This window comes from Peromyscus californicus, unplaced genomic scaffold (assembly GCF_007827085.1).
Source record: "Peromyscus californicus insignis strain IS unplaced genomic scaffold, ASM782708v3 Scaffold_11__1_contigs__length_118956290, whole genome shotgun sequence".
Taxonomy (NCBI): Eukaryota; Metazoa; Chordata; class Mammalia; order Rodentia; family Cricetidae; genus Peromyscus; species Peromyscus californicus.
This window is the reverse complement of record NW_026294402.1, coordinates 40,723,934-40,739,576: the sequence shown is the minus strand read 5'-3', so window position 1 is coordinate 40,739,576 and position 15,643 is coordinate 40,723,934. Positions and strand designations below refer to the sequence as shown.

At 44.9% G+C, this 15,643-nt stretch overlaps 1 long non-coding RNA gene and 1 pseudogene across 3 annotated transcripts in view; one reads left to right on the top strand and one right to left on the bottom strand.

The window, feature by feature from the left end:
* LOC128123148 (uncharacterized) overlaps nt 1-15,643 on the bottom strand; it is a 215,041-nt gene that overhangs the window by 123,066 nt on the left and 76,332 nt on the right. The gene's annotated exons all lie outside the window — the stretch shown is intronic.
* LOC128123139 (nucleophosmin-like) lies at nt 675-1,542 on the top strand (annotated as a pseudogene).

Here is a 15,643-nt window from a genome sequence, read left to right as displayed (position 1 = left end):
TTCTGCCCACCCAGTCAGAGCAACAGAAGAAAACAAGTCTAAAACATAATGAAAGGAACCCAATATTCACACGGTCGCAACCGTGGGATGAGAAAAAGGAGAAAATGAGACTGGAAGAATATTCATAGAAATGGTGGCTGAACTCGTCAGATTCAAGACTAGCAAACCTCAAACAGGCTAAAATTAAAGAAAAGTTGTGCCCAGGCCTAGGAGAAGCTTAGTGATTAAAGGGATTGCTTCACAAGTGTGAGGACCCAAAGTTTGGATCTCTAGAAACCCAGGGAAATCCCAGGTGAGCGTGGTGACTCACCTGTGATTCCAGCTTTAAATGGCAAACACCGCAATCCCTGAGCAAGCCAGCTAGCCAAACTAGCCTTATTGATGAGCTCTGGATTTGATTGAGAGACCTGCCTCAGTGAATAAGGTGGAAGAGCCATGGGGGAATGACTCTCAATATCAACCTCAGGCCTTCACATGCCCAGCATAGAGGTGCCTACACACATGTGCAAGAAACATGTGTGTACACACATGCACACCACTCACACACACATGAAAATGGGAAGTGGAGGTTAAAAGCATATGCCCTGGCGTAATTCCGTCCTGTGTGTCTATTCTGAGGAGCAATAGGCAGTTTTCTCCCTCCAACTTCACGCCAAAGTGCATGCCTCCACCTCATGGAAGACCCGATGGACATGAGCCCTCTTTGGCCTCAGAACTACTTTTTGGTCATGAACTAAAGGCTGACAAAGATTATAGGTGGACAATGATGAGAATGAGCTCCAGTTAGGGGCAGGGGCAAAAGATAAATTACACATTGTAGAGGCAAAAGTAGTGAACTATGAAGGTGGTCCAACTAAAGTAACACTGGCAACTGTGAAAATGTCTGTACAATCAGCAGCTCCCCCTGGGGGCTGTGAGATTATACCAGCTGTGGTCTTAAGGTTAAAGCGTGGTTCAGGGCCTGTGCACATTAGTGAACAGCACCCAGTAGCTATAGAGGAAGATGCAGAGTCAGAAGAGGGAGATGAGGAGGAGGTAAAACTCTTAGGTATGTCCAGAAAGAGATCTGCTCCTGGAGGTGGTAACAAGGTTCCACAGAAAAAGGTAAAACTTGACAAAGATGCTGAGGATGATGAAGATGATGAGGAGACTGAAGAAATCTGTACAAGATACCCCAGACAGTCACAAAAATTACACCAAAATGGAAAAGACTTAAAAAAGCAGAGGGAGGGGGGACTCCTGTAACACCAAAAGGACCTAGTCCTGTAGAAGACATTAAGGCAAAAATGCAAGCAAGTATCGAAAAGGGTGCTTCTCTTCCCAAAGTGGAAGCCAAGTTCATTAATTATGTGAAGAATTGCTTCCGGATGACTGACCACAAAGCTATTCAAGATCCCTGGCAGTGGAGGGAGTCTCTTTTAAAAAATAGTTTAAACAGTCTGAAATATTCTGTCTTACTTCATTTCTGTCACAGCTGATATCTGACTGTCCTTTTTACAATGCAAAGTGAGAACTTTCTCTACTGTGTTTGATAAATGTTGTCCAGGCTCCATTGCCAAGAATGTGTTGTCTAAAATGGCTTATTTAGTTTTCAAGGACGGAACTCCACCCTTTACTAGGTTTTAAGTATGTACTGAATGTTATGATAGGACATAGCAACAGTCGTGGCCAGATGTGGGAATGGTAGGGAGACAAAAATAGATGTGCGAAATAAACTCCGTATTTTAATAAAGCTTTTTAAAAGCTATTCATATGTCGCTACAGAAGCTAGAAGAATGGGGTGCTGAGAGAAATACCACTCAACTAAACATTCTTTACGGAGCAACAGTATGGGGAAATGGGGACCTGCCTGCCGACAGACCCCAGACCGCACTCAGAGACTGACTGGTTAGAGAGCCTCAGAGGGATGATGAGAGAACCCTGGGTGATGCGGGGAAGACAGAACAATAGAAAGTTCAGGAATTCTGGGACAGAAAACAACCCTCTCCATGAGCATGATAAATCGTACTTCATGCTTGAAGAAAAACTTCCAGCAACGTATTCAAGTTCCCCAAAATGCAGGGTTCATCAAGCATTTACAGAATTGCTAACACCGCTTTCCAGAAGATTCCCCAGCTCGCTTCACAAGGCCTGTACCGTCCTGACAACAAGATTAAACACGGACGAGGCGGTACGGAAAAGGGAAGCTTGAGCTCAGAGTGTCTCATGAACTTAGCTAAAAAAATATTATTGTAAAAAAGCCAACTGAATTCAATATGCATACAAAGAATCACACATCATAACCAAGTGGGCTTTATTCTAAATATTTCAGAATAGCTACTTCAAGATCTAAAAAACAATCAGTGTAGTCCATAATTTCAGTTAACTAAGGAAGAAAAAGCATTGGGGTTGAGAATGTACATCAGTTAGTAGAGTGCTTGCCCAAGATGCACCGGAGGGGAAATGCCTCACACTGAACTGACCAGGTGCAGTAGTAGTACATGTCTGCAACCCTAGCACTCAGAAGGTATAAGCAGAAAGATCAAAAGTTCAAAGCCACCGTCCACTACATAGAAAACCTGGACTACATGAAACCCTGTCTCAAAAATAAAATAAAATAATGAGAGAAATTATGTGATGTTATCAACGAATGTTGAAAAGCATTTTATAAAATATAACAATCCAACACTTACTAAAGAAGGAAATTACTCAACAATGAGCATGCGTGCGCGCGCGCGCGCGCGCACGCATACACACACACACACACACACACACACACACACACACACACACAATCTTACGGCTGACATCATACTTGAGAGGGATGACTCTTAGGGAAGAGCAGGGACAAGGCACAAATGTGCACTCTCACCACACTTAAAATAATACTGGAAGTCCCAGCTTGTAATCACAAGCAAGAGAAATAAACAAAAGACACATGCATTTAAATGAAAGAAATAAAACTCCTGTCTTGCTTTACAATGGCATGATTGCTTATCTTGAAAATCCCATGGAACGCACAGAAAACTTTCTATAATGCGTTCATCAAAAGCTTCCATGAGAGCAAACACGTAAAAGTATATTTTGTATAGTTGTTTATAAACATGCAGAAAGAAACATTTACAACACGCTGCCATTTATGGTATGCCAAAGAAAATAATAAAGTACTTATAGGTGTGTTTAATAAAATATTCATGGGATCTGTTTGCTAAAGATCAAAAAAATAGGTCAAAGAAGAACTAAGTAAGTGGAGATTCTTACTGTGTTCCTGGGCAGCCAGGTACAGCAGAACAAAGGCGCCATTTCTCCCACAACTGACCTAAAAGCTTAATGCTCCCACAACTGACCTAAAAGCATATCCAATATGAATTCCATCAAGGCTTTTAGAGATATGAGTACATTAACCAGGTCACCAGAGCAGCAGAACCAACACAATCTCTGGTTGTGGTAACCAGATACTTATGGTAAGGAATTGACTTGTGTGGTACAAGGAATGAGAAGTCTGAGTATTGGCAGTTAGCAAGCTAGAGACCAGTACAGCTCCAGCCCAACTTCAGGGTCCAGAAAGGGACACCAGTGTTGGAAGTTCTTGGCCAAGTGCAAAGGCCTGAGAACCAGGAGAATGTAAGGCAGGAAGTGGGAGTGGGGAGATTGGTGCCCGCCCCCATGAAGGACGTACCAGAGAGCACACAAGTCTCCCCTTCCTTGATTTTCCTTCTCTGTTCAGTGGACCAGATGCGGCCCACCCACACTGGTGAAAGCCATCTTCTCTCACTCAGACTCCTGGTTCAACAGTTAGTCTCTCTGGGCATAACAGAGCATGCCTTTATCCCAGCATTTGGGAGGCAGAGGCAGGCAGATCGCTGTGAGTTCAAAGCAGGCCTACACAAAGAGATCCTACTTCAAAGAAGAAAAGAAAAAGAAATAGGAAAAGAAAAAGTTCATTTTATCCAGGAACACACCCTGAACAATTTTTAACCAAATGTCAGGCACCCCATGGCCTAATCAAGCTGACCCATAAAACCAATTATCGGATCAGGCAAGCTTATCTAAAACTTCTGTGGAAGGCTCAGACCCTTCAGTAGCTAAAATAATGATGACAAAGAGAAATGAAGTGGAAAAAAATCACCTTTGTTGATAATAAAGTTGACTATATAGCCAGGGTAATCAGAAAAACCTACTTTTGCAGAGAGTTCTATGGAAGAGAATGAAGGTCCACAGAAATAGACCTACACGAATAAGATTACTTGATTGGTTGGATGATCGGCTGGTTGGTGGGTTGACTGGTATGTGTGATGTATGTGCTGTTTGTGTATGAAATTCATACATACAGTGTGGTGATATTGTGTCCCCCAATATATTGTGCACCTTAATAAACTTATCTGGGGTCAGAGAACAGAACAGCTACTAGATAGACATAGAGGCCAGAAAATGGTGACACACACGCCTTTAATCCTAGCCTTCTGGAGGCAGAGATCCATCCGGATCTCTGTGAGTTCAAAGCCACACTGGAAACAGCCATGGTAACACACGCCTTTAATCCCAGGAAGTGATGGCAGGAAGCAGAAAGGTATATAAGGCGTAAAGACCAGGAACTAGAGCCTGGTTAAGCTTTTAGGCTTTTGAGCAGCAGTTCAGCTGAGATCCATTCGGATGAGGACACAGAGGCTTCCAGTTTGAGGAAACGAGATCAGCTGAGGAATTGGTGAGGTAAGGTGGCTGTGGCTGGTTCTCTCTGATCTTTCAGCATTCACCCCAATACCTGGCTCCGGGTTTGTTTTTATTAATAAGACCTTTTAAAATTCGTGTTACAATGCAGAGGTCGGACAACCTCAGGAGGTGGTCCTCCATCTTCCACCTTGTTTCAAGACAGGGTCTCTTTCGTTGTTCATCGCTGTGCACACTGGACTAGCCGGTCCACAGGCCTCCAAGGATTTGCCTGTCTCTGTCTGCTGTCTTACCAAGGAGAGCTGGAATTACAGATATACACTAGCAGGCCTGGCTTTACATCAACTGCGACTGTTTGAACTCATATCCTCACACACTTGCGCAGCAAGTGGGTTACATACTGAGCTACATCCCCAACTCCTCAACTGATCTTTTTCATTTTTGTTGACATGTATTAGCTATATATAATAATGGAATTTCATGCATGCATGTAGTGTATTTATAGTTGGGTACTACTCTCTAGGGACATACGTTAAATGAAAAGCAAGTCAATCCCACATGTTACTTACCATGTGACAACATTTATATAACTTTAAAGTGACTGGGGGACTGGAGAGATAGTTCAGCGGGTAAAGAATGTTTATAATTCTTGCAGAAGACCTGGGTCCATCCGGTTCCCATCACCCACATGGCAGCTCACGGCTGCCTGTAACTCCAGTTCCAGGAGATCTGATGTCCTCTTCTGGCCTATACAGCTGCTGCATGCACATGGTGCACATAAACTCACACAGTCACGCAAGTGCGCGCGCGCACACACACACATTTTAAAATAAATATCTTTAAATAAGAGACCATCAGAATTTGCCAGGTGTTAGGGATGGTGGAAGAGAGAAAATGGATGTGTGTGGTTGCAAGAGAGCAGCGTGTATCCTTGTGTTCACAGAACTGTTCAATATCTTCACTGTGGCACTGGATACACACACACACACACACACACACACACACTCACATGCACACACGCATGCATGAGCATAAGGAAGAAATAAGGAAATCTGAGTAGTTAATGGGTTTGGTATGTTATATCAACGTCAATATCTCCCTTATGATATTACACTAGAGTTTTGCCCAAATGTTCCCATTAGGGGAAACTCATTAAATTGTACACAGGATCTCTCCATATTGTTTATTACTGTGCATGGAAATCTATAACTATGTCAATAACCTTTTCAATGAAAATATAATCTATAGAACATTTGAAAAATAAGGGGACAGTATGGCACAGATGGAAAAATTGTCAATGCTGTTCATTCTTGCATTTTTTTTTTTCATAGAAAACGATTTTCAGTTGGGTACATGGCTTCTGGGAATGTACCAGGCATAGCCTATGACTAAGTCATAGTGGGATGCAGTGGTACTCAACTTCCAGAAAGTGTTCTTAAAGAAACAAGGACTACCCTCCCTACTTTCCTTTCTTACCCTTTCTTCTAAACCATGAGCATGAGGGACATTCATAGACAAGGGATTCTGGAAGGATCCTGGCTCCCTAAGGACTCTGTGGGGCTTCCATGACCTCTTGTCAAAACAAATGTCTGCCATATTGAAGGCACATCAATCCTAGGCTTCTTCAGGACATTTAAAGAAATAACGTCATCTTATTTGGGTTCTGTGACTGAAGAGAATCTGAATCCAAATGGCCAAAGGTGAAAAATAACATATGTGAAATGAAACCACAGTTTCATTTTTCAAACCAAGTAGAATTCTAGGCCAAAGAGCCAACCAACTACAAAGAATGAAGGAATTCAGAGCTGTAAAGAGCAATTAAGTCCACCACTTTTACGTCACTGACCAATACCTGACAAAAGCAATTTAGGAGACGATGGATTTATTCTGGCTCATGGTTTGAGGAAATCTCAGTCCACTGTAGTGAGGAAAGGATTCATTCTTCATAGCAGAAGCGTGAGGTGGATACTTTTCTCATCACAGCAGAGCAAGAAGCAGAGAATGGCTAGACCCGAGGTCAAGCTATGACCGTCAAAGGCCCACCTCCTGGAACCTGCTTCTGCCAGCCAGGCTCCACCTCCCAAAGGTTCCACAGCCTGCATGACAGTTCTACTAGCTTGGATGAATGCTCTTAAAACATCAGGGTGGGTAGAACATTTCATATTCAAACCCTAACAATGAACAGCAAGACACAGCACCATGAGTGTGTGTGTGTGTGTGTGTGTGTGTGTGTGTGTGTGTGTGTGTGTGTGTGTGTGTGTTTAGTAATATAGTCCCAAAGACTACTAAGCAGGCTGGGCATGGTGGCACACACCCAGTACTAAGGAGGCAGAGGCAGCTGGCCTCTGTGAGTTTGAGACCAATTGTAGTGAATTCTAGACTAGCTATGGCTCCATAGTGAAACCATGTCTCATAAAGCAATAGCTGAGGTACTGTGGAGAAAAGAGACAGGGAAAGTGTAGTTTGGGGATTTAATATGCCCCTCTCAGAAACAGATCAAGAGGACAAAACTGAGCAAAGACAGATTTGAGTAACACAATTGATAATTTTTGACTGAAATATAGTACAATGCCCCAGCTGTTGGCAGTACAGACTACATTTTAGCTCACCTGGAACATTCAAACAAATTCCCTCTGAAGTGACTTTCACAGGATGATTATTTAACCATCCCTAAACCTGTAATAAAAATAGGAATCTATAACAAAAAGACAGGGTCTTATTAATACTAAAGTCATAGAAACCTAGAGCCCAAGTTACTTAATAACACTTGTGTCAAAGAAGCAAGTATTAGGAAAATTACAAAATACTTATAACTGAATGACAATAAAAATACCACATGTCAAAACCTTAGGGACACAGCCAACACAAAACTTAAGGAAAAAGAATGACTTTAGCTATATTTGTCAAAAAAAAAAAAGATGGAAAAATAGACTAAGTATTTTACTTAATAATTTGAAGAATAATCCTAAAGCAAGGAAGAATAAAATGAAACAATGTGGAAATCGATAAAATCAAGAATAAAGGGCTCGGGAGAGAGCTCAGTTGGAAAAATGCTCGCTATGTAAGCATAAGCACCCAGTCCAGTTCTCAGAAGCCACATTCATATATATAAAGCCAAGCATGGTAGAAAACACCTAAGGTTGACTTCTGCATATGCACATGCCCACATGTGTGTGGGAGCACACACACACATACTCAAACACACTCACACACACAGACACTCATACACACACACTCACACACACACACACTCACACACATACACACACTCACACACATACACACACTCACACACGCACACACACACACACAAATAAAGACGCACTAAATTAAAACATCACTCTTTGCAATTATGAATAAATTCATTGATCCAGTCACTGTCATTAGTGACTACTGAAATCACTGGTGTCCAACCAAACATTGTCACCAGCATCCTCTTGAAGTGAACACACACTCCACTGATGAGGTAGCCATGGTGAAAGGGGGCCATCTGTAGTGATTTCTCTCAATCTGTGGAGATAGGATAGATTCAGATGCCGTGTTTGAGCAAGTCTGCAGCTTCTCACGTGTGTGCAAGAAATTTACATCTCTGAATTTAAAGTTTCTCGAAACTCTTGCAGATAATTTTTCAGAAATTAAAAGGTAGGTTCCAAAATTAATATAGAGAAAAGTGAAGTTCTGAAGTCTACAAAAACCTAAGTTCACTTTTTAAAAAGAGGCACAGTGTATGTTGATTTGCTATATCAGATGTTAGGGTGTACTTTAGAACTATAGAATTCCATGCACTAACTCAAGAACAGACATACTGGGCTGGAGAGATGACTCAGCAGTTAAGAGCACTTGCTGCTCTTGCAAAGGACCCGGGTTCAATTCCCAGCACCCACATGGTGGCTCATAACCATCTATGACTCCAGTCCCAGGCTATCCAATGCCCTCTTCTGGACTCTGCAGGCATCAGGCATGTACATGGTGCACAGACACACACTGCAGGCAAAATATCATACACATAAATTAATGAAATGGTAATTTTTAAAAGCACAGACATATCAACCCGATGGGACAGTACTGGGAACACATAGGTCTATGAATACATAAGAACTTGATACATGATAAAGATGGCACCTGAATCAGTAGTAAAGGGATTACATATTTAGTTATGATTCACACACACAGAGTGTTAAAATTCTACCTCATACAAAGATGAATTAATTCCAAAGCTCGTCATGGAAGCACAAGCCTGCAACCCCAGCCCTCTAGAAACTGAGAAAGACTGCTACCCACTCAAGGCCAGCCTTGGCTACACAGTGAGACCTTGTCTCAAGAACAGAATAAAATAAAATGAAAGGCAAATTTCAGATAGATTAAAGGCCGTAAGTTGAAAGGCACAATAACAGGCCCAACAGGATGAAAATGAATAAAGCCCGTCAGTGATCTTGGGAAGGGAGGGACTTCATGAGCAAAGCTGCAAACCAAGGTGACTGCTGTGTCTGTGCCGGACTTAAAGGTTTCTGTTAGTTGAAAGAATGCCATGCTGGTTTCCTAAGGCAGATAGAGGAAAGTACCATAGCTTGGCTGATTTAAAACAACAGAAGTTAGCTAGGTGTGGTGGTATCCAGCTCCCAGAGATCCACCTGCCTCTGCATCTCCAGAGAGAGATCCACCTGCCTCTGCATCTCCAGAGAGAGATCCACCTGCCTCTGCATCCCGGAGGGCTGGGACACTGTTCAACACAGAAGTGATAGAACTGTGATTCCATTCTCGGCCTCCGGCTGGGACACACTTCAACACAGAAGTGATAGAACTGTGATTCCATTCTCTGCCTCCATCCCCATGGCCTTCTTAGAGGTGTGACTCTCTGTCCTCCCTTCTTAGCAGGGCACCAATTATTGGATTTAGGGCCCCACCCCCACTTCATCCTGGCATTCCTAACTAGTCACATCTGCAGACCACGTTCCCAAATAAGGTCATTCTGAGATTCCAAGTCAAGGGGAATTCTTGGGAATAGTACTCAACCCACTACACCCAGTCCCCTAGCCCTTCAAAATCTATATCCTTCCTGCTTATGGAGTTCATTCACCCCATCCCAACATTCACAAATGTCTAATTCTGAGTCTGAAATGTCTGAGTGAATCTTGATCATCAGTTTGAATGTATTAAGAAACGCCCAGTAAAGGAAACTTCATGGTAAATCTGTAACAGCATTGCTAGAGATGATTAGGTCCTGGCTTCTCTGACCTGATGGATGGATTCATCCCCTGATGGATTCACAAACTGGTAACGTTATAGAAAGAATGAAATGTAGAAGTTGGGGCATAGTTCGTGGTGAAGGCCTGTTTCCTAGATTATGGCAGAAGAGGGGAGGGAGGTCTCCAGAGTCCCTAATCCCACTCATGAAGACTCAACCCTCAGTACCTCACCATGTCCGAAAGGTCCCACTTCCGAAAAAACCTCAGAGGTTACAATATCAATGTACACATTTGGCAAAGACAGAAACATTCTATCTCTAGTGGTGAGACAGAGGAGAACAAAGATATAAATACCAGATAGTCACCGTAAGTAACTATACTTGCAAAGTTCTTGAGCCAACGTTCCAAACGCTCCCCAATCTAGTCTGTTTACTTAGGGACTCCATTATACAATATTTAGCCTTGGTTTCTCAAATGGCCCCCCTCCACTCTCAGGAGTCTCCCTCCCTCAGTAATGATTAACTAACTGATCATAGGTCTTCTGGGACTGGAGAGGCCTTGTGAGCCTGCCCCCCTTCATGACAGGATGCTGATAGACATGCTCTTGTTTGGGTCTCATAATCACAGCTGCTGAGAGTTCCAGAGTGCAAGAAGAGTCACATCATGTCTGAGGATAATACCTCACCCTTCCTCAGTTCCTATGTCTTCAGTCCCATTCCCACCCACAGCCATTCTGTGACGTCCCCTGAACCTGAGAGAGTGTGCTATGTCCCCTCAAGGACTATCACTCAACAGTCACTTATTCTCAGCACTAGGACCTGTTGTGAGTCTCTGCATAACTACCACCCACTACAAACGCAAATAAATAAGTAAATAAATAAATAAACAGAAAGCTTCTCTGACCCAAGCCCCCTGGTCTGTAGAGAAAAACGTAAATATTTTGAAGGGGTTTGTGTGTGTGTGTGTGTGTGTGTGTGTGTGTGTGTGTGTGTGTGTGTGTGTGTGTTGGAGGGGGAGGGGGTTATTGTTGTTGCTTTTAGAGAGATCAGCTCTAAAAGAGAGAGGTTGACCTTGAACTACTGATGTTCCTGCCTCCACCTGCGGAGCCCTGGGATCACGGTGAGGGCTATCACTCTCACTTTAAGTTTCTTATCTTCTATGAACATTGTTCTCTTATCAGTCATCCTGTCTTGATACGCACCTCCCCTTGCTGGCGGAATAGGTTAAATATTTGTAACACCTGGAACTTAGTAGGCCCTTGCTAAATGTGCTACATTTATTTGCAAGGGCACACCCACCACCTCAGCAGGCCTGCAAGCTCCTGGGGGATGTGGTGTTCCACCCCTCCCCTGCCACAAACACCCAGTGCACAGACAGCTCAATAAGTGCCTTCTGGGGCGGGGACTTGCAGAACGAGAGAGAGAGAGAGAGAGAGAGAGAGAGAGAGAGAGAGAGAGAGAGAGAGAGAGAGAGAGAGAGGCAAAGGACCTGGGAGGTGCTTCAATCCCCAGGATGGCAGAAGCCTGCCACATCCTTCTCATTCAGTTGTAAAAAGCCCGTGTTCATTATTTTAACAGTGATTCGTGATCAAACGATTTGGTGTTAATGTGGATCTAATGTATAAATCCATACGGGTCCCACAGTCATTTAGCATTAATTAAACGAGGTCATTATAAGGCTGGGATTCCACTGGGTTTATTGCGCTTAGCAACTAATGACAAGAAGCACTCGACCACTTTGCTTTTTCTTTCTGTTTCTGCCCTGCCCCTTGTATCTCTGGAGGGCTGGAGTGAAGCGGGTTCACGGCTATCCCAGATTGGAGATCCAGACACAAGGAGAAGGCCAGCTGGGGTGCAGAGGGCTAGCTGGGGTGCAGAGGGCTAGCTGGGGTGCAGAGGGCTAGCTGCAGTGCAGAGAGATGATTGTCAGGAGGGGAGGTCAATGGAGCCCAGCCTCACCCTCTAAGAGCTGACACTTCCTAAGGAAGAAATAAGGTCTGTAAGTGACAGAGAGCCAGCTTGGAAGCCCAGAGAACAGAATTGTAGCTGTGCAACCATGGGTAAGATACGGCTCCTCTCTGTTCTCTTCAGTTAATCGAGGAGCCTGGACAAGACAACCTTATTTTCTCCACCTAGAATACACCTCTTCTGCATCTTTCAGACCTTAGTTCACACACCAGCTCCTCCATTCCGGACCTGATCACCCTCTGTGACCCACACCCCATCCCTCTGGAGCATCTGCTCTGTGTGCTTTTCTTTGTGAATTTACCTGCATGTGTATTCATCTGTTTGCTGTACGCTGTTTCCATCCCCTCTTCCCCGTGAGCCCCACTGCCCTGCCAAGTCCGAGGGCTTCATCCATCCAATCCCTCACGTTAATGTCAGCTTCCAAACAGCATCTGGCAATGGTAGGGGCTCACAGACAATTTCCTCATCAACTGAATCACTAGTGATGGCTAAAATCCCCTCCATGATGCCAGTTGTGCCCGGAAAGCGAGGACCATGTGTGGAACAGGTAGAATGGGGCTCAGGGGCTGAGTGCTAAGGGGCACAGGAAAGCAAGCAGCTGGAGAAGAAGAGGTGGGTGCAGCCCGGGGAAGCCACCACACTGGAGAGCTTGGAGCCTCAGCAGCTGCTGCATCATCAGGCTTCTAGCCAAGACCATTTGGTGAAACTATATTAATAATCACAATGCAAGATTCCCTTGCAACAGGAACAAGATCCTTCCAAGTCACTGCCACGCACACCACTCCACTTCATTCTCCTGCCATTCCCTTGGCACAGGGAGGGGGAAGTAACTTCTGCTGTTTAGACACAGAGAACTGATAGCACTAATTGTTCATTTGTATGGCGCTTCTGGTTCCCAGAGCAAGCTTTCTGGGAAGAAAAGCAAGAGTTGGCTCAGGTGGCTTGTCCCTGTCACTTCCCCAGCAGGTGGCCTAACAACCTCAAACTCAAATTCTTCCCCAGCCCAATGGCCTGTTTCCCAGAGGGAGAAACTGAGGCAGGGAGCACACATGGTTGATGATGACAAAAGCACACACATACATATCTATTCATGGATATTAATGCATATGCTTGCATATATATGCATATACACATACACATATATTCACAAACACTCACACCTATACTCACACACATATACGCATACACATACACTCATACCTATACTCACACACATATGCAGATGCATACATATACACTCACACTCACACCTATATTCACACACGTATACAGACGCATACACCTATACTCACACATGTGTACAGATGCATACACCTTTACTCACACACGTGTACAGATGCATACACATGTACTCAGAAGGGCCTAAGCTATTTGTAAACAGACTGAGATCTGAGGAGGTCAGGGAGGAAACAACCTCCTTCCAGGCTGAGCACCAAGGGGAGTTGCCGTGAAGGATGGTTGGGGACTCCTGGCATCCAAACCGAACATTCAGAGCTGGAGACAAGGCTGGAGAAGTCTCCAGTTTCTACATGTTCGGTCTGGGTTCCCCATGCCAAGCTCTCACTTTTTTTTGCCATAATTTCCAATAGGAACATCATGTCACCACACCTGGAAGAGGCCCTCAGTGGACTCCTGAGGCAGGGCCAGGCAGGAACCAGGTGACCTAGGCAGCTTGGGTGTCTCAAGTGGCCTCTGGGACAGGGACAGGAGCAGTGATGGGGACTAAGGCAAACTGGAGAGCATATACTCTGCAACATGGGAGATTTGCTGTAGTCAGTAGCTACCACACGAGCATGCGCACCAAGTTACCAGCTCTTACCATTGTTTGATGAAAGGCCAGACATGTGGATCTCCATTGGAAATTCTAGAACTTTAAATGCTGGCATTTAAATGTAAAGCACTGCGTGGGCCAAACAAAATGTGTCTTGCAGTGAGTTTCTTTGTTTTAACAGCTTTATCGAAGTATAATTGATATGCAAAAAACTGCACATATTTAACAGTACAGCCGGATGAGCTTGGCCATATGTGAACACCCGTGAGACCATCCCAAAATCAGATCTAGCACACACACACACACACACACACACACACACACACACACACACACACACAGAGTGCTCCTGCATCCCTTTTTTTATGGGGTGTGTGTGTGTGTGTGTGATAAGAACATTCAAATGAGGGCTACCCTCTTAGAAAATGTGCAGTGCCCACTGTTAGCATTCAGAACTGTTAAACAGCAATCTCCAGAACGTATTCAAAACCTGTGCTCTCCCTGAGTGACACCCCATCATTTCCTCTCAAACCCTGGCAACTTGCTCCAAACCCTGAGTTCCCAAGTGCGCTCTCAGCTTCTGTTAGTTTGACTGTTTTAGACACCTCATGTAAAGCAGGTATGGGGAAGGCTAGCCTGGCATGTGTGAGGTTCTGGGTTCCATCCCCAGAGTCCCATGCACACACACATGCATACACAGGCACACAAACACACTAACTCGAGAAATCATGCAGTCCTTGTCTTGGGACTGACTGACTTAATTTAGCCTAATGTCTTCCGGGCTCACTCCCATTGTCGCAAATGACAGGATCTCCTATTTTTTAAGGCTGAATAATATTCCATTGTGTGTACCAAATTTTCTTCATCTTAAGTTTCTATCTGTGATCCAACAATTTCATATTTTTAATTAAGCAAATAAATTAACTCTGTTCGGTCCTCCATTATGAAGATGTAGCAGCCCAAAAAAACCTAAGCCATGGTCCCGGGATCACAAGCAACTGATCCCAAAAAGCACAGACCTCCCCTCGAACTTCCAGAACCCCCAAACCCCACTTCTTAAGCCATCAGCCCCGGGAACAGGTCCATGAGCAAAGTGGTACACATAAGCCTCAGAAGGTCTAGGGACACAGTGCAGCATCATTTTATGTTCTGAATCTACACATTCCATCCAGCCTTGACCATGTCCCAGGATTCAGGGCTGGTGTCCCATTGAGACTGAAAAATGTCCCCAAAAGAGGCTCAGACACCCCTCCAGGCACCCCTCCACCCATAGCCTGGGAAGGGCCCCACCCGCTCCCAACGCCCCATCTTCAGGCTGCTTAAAAGGCAGCATGGTGGCACAAGCCAGCTGTCACTTAGGCACTTACAGGCAGAACCGCGGAAAAACCAAACCACTGTTATTACATTTAATAACCAGTTTCTACCTCATCAACTCATTGGCGTCTGACAGGCGCTGTTAGGGTGCCAGCGCCTTTGGCCTAACAAGTCAGTACTGGGAGGGCGGGGAAGGGGGACCAGTGGTGTTGACACCAACCTCCCATGAGTTAGCTCTTTCTCTTCTGCCCAGTGCAGAGGACACCCACCCCAGGGCAGCCGAGGCTGGCTTGCCCTTTGCCCCACATGCTCAGAAAATGGACAGCAGCACCAAGGCAGCCAGGGCATGGAGCCGGGGTGGGAGCCATAGCATTGGGACAGAAAACAGCAGCCAGTCCTGAAACGTGAGACCTGCCGGGTGCAGTCCAGGGCTAGGACACCTGTTTGGACCCCAGTGCTACAGTGTGGCCTCGAGAGAGGTGTTCCATCTTCCCCAGTCCCAGTGTCCCCATTAAGAGCTGGCACCTCGCTGGGATGTATGTGTAGCACTGGGCACACGAAAAAGAAGCACTATGACGGGTGCTGGTGGCACCAGCTCAGTCGACAGAGCGCTTGCCTGGGATGCATGAAGCCCTCGGTTCCATCCCCAACACGGCATAAACCAGCTGTGGTCTATGCCTGTAATCCCAGCACACCTATAATCCCAGCAGCTGTGTGTGGGAGAAGCGGGGGAGAGGCAGGAGGATCAAGAGTTCGAA